This window comes from Octopus bimaculoides, chromosome 14 (genome assembly GCF_001194135.2).
Source record: "Octopus bimaculoides isolate UCB-OBI-ISO-001 chromosome 14, ASM119413v2, whole genome shotgun sequence".
Taxonomy (NCBI): Eukaryota; Metazoa; Mollusca; class Cephalopoda; order Octopoda; family Octopodidae; genus Octopus; species Octopus bimaculoides.
In genome coordinates this window covers 51,450,309-51,459,238 of record NC_068994.1, presented here as the reverse complement: position 1 = coordinate 51,459,238, position 8,930 = coordinate 51,450,309, and the positions used below count along the sequence as shown (strand labels likewise).

The window sequence follows — 8,930 nt, the reverse complement described above, 5'->3', positions numbered from 1 at the left end:
CCTTCATCAGCTGCTTCTATTCTAAACTAGGCGTTATACATACATACATATATATATATATGTACATAGATAGATAGATAGATAGATAGATAGATTTTGTATTTGGCCAACTCACACTCCACGCATGTCAGTCGTCCACAAAGTATATAAAACAAGCAACACACAAGGAGAAAGAGACAAAAATAAAATAACACGTATCAAAAAAATTTTTTTTTCTAACAACGTTCAATGACGTTAACTGGAGTGTGGGGTTCGAGTAGATGTCATTCCACCTTTTCATTTATCATTACCATTCTTTTCGTTCGATTTTATTTTTCCTCCACTTTTGTGTTTTTTCTGTCCTTGTGTTGTTCCCTCTGTGTGTCGACGCTGTGTGGTTAATAAAAAAAATTAAGTCGTTCTTTTCCTTAACAAGTTCAGGCATTTATCCACTCCCATATATTATTTCTTCACGAATATGCTTTCCTTTTTTTCCTCTAACTCTGTGTTTTTCAGTCATTTTTGATTGAATCTCTTGCAAGTTAACATAGGATCCCTTGACGATAATGTAACCGTCATTTGATTAAGGTATCTTTGGCTCGACGAGTAGCGAGCGGATTACCTCCTCGTTTAGGTAATTATTGTGGAGGCGCGTGGCTTAGTGGTTAGGGTGTCAGCATCATGATCGTAAGATTGTGGTTTCGATTCCTGAACCGGGCGACACGTGTTCTTGAGCAAAACACTTCATTTCACGTTACTCCAGTCCACTCAGCTGGCAAAAATGAATAACGCTACGATGGACTGGCGTCCCGTCCAGCTGGGGAACACATACGTCATTGAAATCGGGAAACCGGGCCCATGAGCCTGGCTAGGCTTTAAAAGGGCGCATTTATTATTTTTTTTATTTAGGGAATTATTACATATGAAACATATATAGCCTGGATTTTATCCGCTCCATTCCCTAACATAAAAAACTGTGCATATACACCCACATACAAACCCACAGGTTGCCATAGAATAACAAACACTATGTGATATATAATTCAAACGACAGCAACGTTTTATCTGAACAAGTTTGGTGTTACACCTCCGATTATTTCCAATGAGAGTAGAAGCACTCAGAGAGATAGACAGACAGGCAGGCAAGCAGGCATGCAAGCAGGCAGGCAAGTAGTGGCCGGACAGGTAGGTAAGTAAGTAGACGAAGAAAATAAACAATACGTACATTTCTTATTTATCAGCTAGATGAAGTTATCATCAACTATGCTTTTAAAACTGAACTTAACAGTTATCTCTTTTTCGGCCTGTTCACACGTGTCTAATATGTTTGTGTGTAGGTGTTTGTATATGCACACACATACACACGCATATAGGTATGTGTAAGTGTGTATATATACATATATGTGTGTGTGTGTAAGTGTGTTTGTATGTCTATAAATGTGTGTGTGTGAAGTCGTGTGGTTTGGTGGTTAGGGTACTCGACTCGCGATCGTAGGGTCACGAGTTCGATTCCCGGCCGCGCGTTGTGTCCTTGAACAAGACACTTTATTTCACGTTATGTGATTGAATGCGTGTGCTGCATATATATATTGTGTAATGTCCGTTATACTTGACCGTTTCTACCATGTGTTATCTTCTATCACGTATTATTATCTCTCGCCTTGTATCATTATCTTTCATCTTCTCCACCTCACCACCCGTCCCAACATTCATGCTGATCCTTTCACATCGTAACCATGATCTACTTAAACATAGCTGACAGTAAACTTCCGGTTGTCTGGTTTTATACCAAATCATTGAAATTATTGAACCCAAGGCACTTCCAAGACACGACATTGTAGAAGCTTGCAGCATGGATCTCCTTAACTTTGTCAAGTCTTCTCCTAAAATTCATTCAACAAGAAAGGTGAACACTGAATGAAGCGTCTTTATCCAATTTTCCCCGCATTTTCGCTGACGAAACCAATTACCCCCAGGAAACAGGAAGTGATTATTGTTGCTTCAGCAACCTTTGGTTTATTATACTTAACAGTTTCTCTTATCTGCTACATTATAAACAAAATAGGATCTGTTATTGAACGTGTTTGTATACGAAGTCCTTTCTGCACTTCTTACTTGTGGAAACTGAATGTGCTCGTGTAACGGCATATGTATTGTTTCCCAACTATATGGTTCCGGGTTCAGTCTCACTGCATGGCATCTTGGGAAAGTGTTTTCTCCTACAGCCTCGGGCCAACCAAAGCCTTGGGAGTGGATTTGGTTGACAGAAATTGAAAGAAGCCCGTCGTGTGTGTGTGTGTGTGTGTGTGTGTCTCCCACTATCATTTGAGAATCGGTCTGGATGTATTTCCGTCGTCGTAAATCGGCAGTTCGTAAGAGAGATCGATAAAAGTACGAGGCTTAAAAAGACTGTAATGGGGTCGATTCATACGATTGAAAATTCTTCAAGGTGGAGCCCCAACATGGCCGTAGTCTAATGACTGAAAGAAGTCAACGATAAAAGATGACCGTAGACAAGATTCGAAACACGTAACTATCGCTTGTTAAGTCACTGCTCTAACTTTTAGACTTCAAAGTGCCAGCTGTTTCCTCTTCAAACAATAATCGTCTGGTGAATAATTATCTTGTCGATATAAAGTAATACAGTTAAAACAATTTATGGTACTTAATTAGAGAAGACAGATTAGCTGGAGTTCTGACAAGGCAAGTGATACATACGTGGTTCGGGCTCAGTAACTGCTGCGTGTGTTGATAATGTTTAATATCCTTTACATAAGTTGCTTACAGTTGGCTGACGCTAGATATTATAAATTAATCTTTCACAAAACTTCAAATGTGAATCTCTGGTTAAGTTAAGATGGAAACTGCAAGTAAGTGGAAGATTTCAGGCACTTTGAAGCCATTTTTACAGAATTAAATCGTGTGATGAAATGTTTTATTTGAAATATGTTATATTTTTCAACGCATTTCAATGATTTTAATAATCTACCCACAAGAGAGAGAGAGAGAGAGAGAAACATACATACATACATACTGACAGACAGACAGGCAGGAATACACAGAGAGGTGGGAGGGAAGGAGGTGAGACACAGAGGGGGAGAAAAAGAGGCTGTGTGAAAGACGAATTGAAAGATACGGGGTCAAGATTAGAAGACGGAAAATATCAAATTCGGAATCGATTCAAATTACCGGCAGAAGAAAGGAGTACTAGCATGATTGAATAAGAGCAGAAGTTTTATTTGCAGCAAATGCCACCTCATTAAATTAAAATGAAAGCGTCGACGTAATAGTAATGCCCTTATGAAATATTACCCCATCAGCAATAACCACCTTATGGAACAACCGTGAAGGTTATTAACACAACGATCCCTGCAGAGGAACAGTGCTGGTTAATAATACAGGATCTAGGCAAAAGGCTTTAATTCCACGGATCGAACTCTGTCCAATGATGACTGATTTAGTTTTAGTTTTTGTATTTTTGTAAGAATAAACAAGTAACAAGGGCAAATATTCATTGCAGTTTCATTGTTTCTTCTTGAACCAATATCTTCTCGTAGACAATCGCATCTAGCTCTTTGTTGACGCGTTCAAATCTTGACATAAAAATAACAGAAAATAACTCTTAGAATGCAATACATGACAAGAGCATAACGAAGAATATAGTTTTCAAAGTAATTATTTCCTAAAACCCAAGAGCTAGCCGTTAGCCCCGAATTTTTATGGCCAAGTCACATGTGCCATACTTTTGCTGATTGTTTTAGGAACTTGTGTTTAGGAACAAGCAGACGCAGACTTCAAGTCTCTCACTCTTCGAGGCAACGGCACACCTAGGGTGGGAGAATTAGAAGTGGGGAGAGAGGGAGAGAGATGCGGAGATAGATAGATAGATAGAGAGACAGACAGAGACAGAGACAGAGACAGGCAGACAGACAGACAGAGACAGAGACAGAGACAGACAGAGGGCTGTGCCAGCACTCTGCTAGTACTCATTTTCAGTTGAATAGAATGATGCAACATGAAATAAAGTGTCATGCTGAAGGGCACAACACACCGCTTGGTCCAGGAATCGAGCTCACGACCTTATGACTGAGAGCCGAACGCTCTAACCACTAAGCCACGCGTTTACATTTTCATTACTATAGGGTGGGGCAAAAAGAACGGACTTTTTTGAAATAATTATTACTCAGTCCCAGATGGAGGGACATATGTCCGACAGGTACCATTTGGTCTGTGGTGTCTTAACATTATTTTTTTGTTTTCTTTTCAGGTAAAGCCACGACGCAGTGGACGATAGAGCATTGCGTGTTTGTCTACGACAGTTACGTGAAGTATAACGAGTCTGTCACAGCAATTCACCGTATGTTTCGATACCACTTCAACATTCACCGAAATCAAGCTGTTCCCACCCGTAACACAATCTTACGTTGGGTGAATGCACTTCATACACGAGGTACACTAATGAATAGGAGACCGGTGGGGGCGCCACGAGCGGTACGGACCTCGGAAAATGTGCAACGCGTCAAACAAGCTTTCAGAAATGCATCAACGAAAATGGACACCAAATGTTGGATGTTGTTTTTAACACTTGATTTTGACAAATACTAATTCATTACAAACTCGTTGATGTCAATAAAACTTGTTTGCAGCTAAAATTAATGATTTTGTGAATTTTTCAAAGTAGTCCGTCCTCTCTGCCCCACCCAGCACTTAAATGAACTTCCCATCATTAAAAGATTCAAACGCGTCAGAAATACAATTTCGAAAGAAATTATTTCTTGCTCTGTAAACTTTCAAAGACCATAGTTAACGAAATAACCATGGAATTCTCACGGGGAGAACGAGTTATACATATAACTAACATTTTTCTTCTTCAAATCTTTTCTAAATTCGTTTTTAATTAAAAGTATGGCAGAGAAATAATTTAATAAAAGAAAATAATAAATCAGAATTCTTTAACAAGTCCAAAAGCGTTTCACAAATTACATCTTAATTTGGGATTTTACTTGTATAGAAAGGTTAATAACTGTTTCTACATCGCCAGTAATTGTTTCACTGCACGTAATATATTGTGGAAGCATATGGCTTAGTTGTTAGAGCAGCGTACTCGCGGTCGCGGGTTCGAATCTCAGACCAGGCGATGTGCGTGTTTATGAGCGAAACACTTAAGCTCCACGCGGTTCCGGCACAAGGTAATGGTTAACTTCTGCTGATTCTTTTGCCGCTACTTTCTCTCACTCTTTCCTCCTGCATCTAGCAGTTCACCTGCGACGGACCGTCGTCCTGTCCAGGTGGCGAACCTATACGCCAATGAAACCGAGAAACCGACCCTTATGAGCCAGGCATGGCTCGAGAACGAACAAACAGCAACAACAACATACTATATTATTGAGTTGTAGCAAATATCACTGGTCCAAGCTGGAATTCGAAGTGGTCCTTATAATATTTAACATTTCATACGTCAATGTATGCATAATCAGATCTTAACTACGGTTTATTATTATGTTGAGCTCGATAATGGATGTGCCATATATACATGCCATTCCATTAACAGTAGCTGATATAACAGGTATTTGAAACACCTGTATGAAATACAGGTATTTCAAATACCTGTATTTTGTAGATAAAAGGATTTAGACATTCTACCCAACATTCTAGCATCTCAGTCGATTCGCCGCTTCTACTACTCCAACTACCATCACCACCACTACCACCACTAGCACTACTACTACTACTACTACTACTACTACTACTACTACTACTACTACTATAGCAAGCTCATTACATTGTTATCTCTAGCATATCATATCGCAGCTACTTCAGTACGACAGCCTTAAGCAGATCTTTCCCCTTCATTTGATGTAGTGCACCGATTTGCAAGGCACTGCACTATTTCAACTGATTGCAGTAAGTTTCCATCACTATCACCATCATCATCATCATCATCATCATCATCAACAACAACAGCTTGACGCTATAATTATCGTTTAGCTATGTAAGACCGATCAGAAGGAAACTGCGATGGTTAATAGACAAGATCGTGACAATGCGGCCTCTTCAAATGTGCATATGTGTGTGTGTATGCATGTGTGCGTGTGTGTGTGTGTGTATGTGTTTTCGTGTGTGTGCGCGCGCGCGCAGAGAGATACCTGTATGATATATGCACCAACAGTACCGCCACCACCACCACCACACTTCGACTAACACCACGACGGTATGTCTACCATCACTTACACCTCCACCACCACCATCACCACCACCTCCACCACCTCCACCATCAACACCATCACGATAGCTTTTACCATGAAGAACAATTATCAAACCTATGAAATTCTGTTTATTCTATTAACACGTTTGCTAACATCCCACAAAGCTGTTGATAGACACAATAAGATCCAGATGGTACTTCAACGTAATTGGTAAGATGGAACGGAATGGTGATTCCTGAAGAAAGACAGAACTACCGAATTCATTTTCTTGGATAAGAAATTGCAGTTGCTAAATCTCTTGTCTTATCCAAATCACTTCACTGGTACTTAACATCGGAAATCTGCCACACGCACAGAAGCACGCACAAACACCCACGCACACACACAAACACACAAACACGCACGCACATACATACACACACACACGCAAACATACGAACAAACACACACAAACACACACGCACACACACAAACACACACGCACATACACACACACAAACACACGCACATACACACACAAACACACACACAAACACACACACAAACACAAAGACACACAAACACACATACACACACAAACACACACACACATAAACATACAAACACACAAACACACATAAACACAAACACACACGCACACACACAAACACACACACACACACACACACACATACACACACACACACATTCTCTAACTTTCTCTCTTTCGTACATGGTTGTTTTATTGTGTTGAATCAAAAATCTTGCAATATTTTGGTAATTTATTTGCTTCCATTCGCCAAGTTAAAAAAGAAACAAAAAGAAGCAGCCTAGCATTCAAAGTAGAAGTCATCGTGTTGCGCCGTCTGAAGCCATCTTTCTGTCAGTTCTTTGATTCCACGCTAATACCAATTCTTGTTCCTTCGAAGTGAAGAACTCCTTCACTGAAGGATGAAACGTCGCAGGCGCAGCAAGAGACCCAAGCATCGGAACAAGTAATAATCCGAGGAAAATATGTCCGGACTACATGCTGGGTGTGGCACTGGTTCGACTCTCTCAAGTTCCCGGTGTTTATACCGGGTCGTTCGAAAGGTGTGTGGTGTTCGAGCGTGGTCTTCCTGCAGAAAAAGCTTGCTTTCTGCTAGCCAATGGCAGGTACTTTTGTCGCAGAACGGCGTACACCCGCTCCAACTTGTTCGAAGTAGAGGCTGGCATCGATAGTTCGATCATCCGGAACGAACTCGTACCGAATTAACCCCTCGTAATTCCACCAGACGCAGAGCATCACCTTGTGGTCGAAAGGTTCATATTTGGGTACAGGTTCCGGAAGCCGGCCCTTGCTTAACCACTACTTATACACTTTAAGATTGCAGCAAAAATATCTCCCTCGGATTAATACTAGTCCCGATCCATGACTCACTTCCTGCGCTCGCAAAGCTTCATCAACCAAGGGGAGATGGAAGCTTCGGTGGAGGAGTTCTTCGCCTCGAAGGACAAGAACTGTTATCAGCGTGGGATAAAAAAATCTGGCAGAAACGTTGTCTCAGGCGGTGCAACACGATAGCTTCTTCTTTGAATGCTAGATTGTTGTTCATTTTTTTTTTCTGTAACTTGACGAATAAAGCAAATAAGTTAATAAAATATTGCAAGCAACGTTGCAAAGAAAGCATATTGTATTCAAAACGACGTACACTCTACATGCATGCTGAATCCTTATACCAAACAGATCGGAAGCGGTCTATTTCTGTAAGTATGTAGGAAATAAAGAAAAAATTATATATAAAAAAATTATAAATAAATCATTATTATTTTAATTTCTCTGCAACGGCCTTTTAATTTCTGCAGGTGTATGCAAGCTTGATTATGTATACGTATTTGAAAACGTATGTATGCATAAATGTGTTTCTATTTATCTTACGTGTACATATTCTCAGTTGCATGTACATTGTTTCTCTTCTAGATTTATCATTTAAAACACGTACTGAACATCGATCGTATTATTCAATAATACCTTAACACTGTTATTGCTATTATTATCTATATCATTACGAGGATAGCGAATTAGTGAAACCGGTAGAGCATAAAAGAATATGCTTTGAGATATCTGTTCCAACTTTACGTTCAGAGTTCAAATCCTGCTGAGGTCAACATTGCTTTTCATCCTACCGGGGTCGATAGAATAAAGTACCAGTCAAGTACTGAAGTTGATGTAATTGATTAATACCCTCCATTCAAAATTACTCGCCTTGGTGCCCCAGTATGACCGCTGCTTTAAAGCGGAAACAATTTAAAGAAATTTAAAAATCATCATCATCATCAGATATACTATAAATATCTATTAGTTATATTATTGCATCCGTTGACAGAAATGACGAGGAGTTAATAGACTTTGACGCTAGTCACATGCATCTCTTTTTCCTCATTATATAGAAAAAAAAACAAACAAATACATGTATACAAGTATATACATCTATCTATCTATCTATCTACACACACATATATACGTGTATATATATATATATGTGTGTGTGTGTGCGTGTGTGTGTATACATCTATGTATGTATCTATGTATGTATGTATATCTATCTATCTATCTATCTATCTATATATATATATATATATGGGAGAATATACGAAAAAACAACAACAGACGAGGACAGGTGGTGTAAACAACAAAAGGATGTATTAGTTTGACGCTCGGGAATACAGAAAGTCTTTAACGTTTCGAGCTATATATGTCTATCTATCTATCTATCTATCTACCTG

The 8,930-nt window shown here is 39.5% G+C and overlaps 1 long non-coding RNA gene across 1 annotated transcript; it reads left to right on the top strand.

The window, feature by feature from the left end:
- Nucleotides 1-88: 88 nt before the first annotated feature.
- LOC106874413 (uncharacterized) lies at nt 89-4,631 on the top strand. The gene is made up of 2 exons (XR_008265571.1): nt 89-2,849; nt 4,247-4,631. It is a non-coding gene; the product is annotated as an uncharacterized LOC106874413 (long non-coding RNA).
- Nucleotides 4,632-8,930: the final 4,299 nt, after the last annotated feature.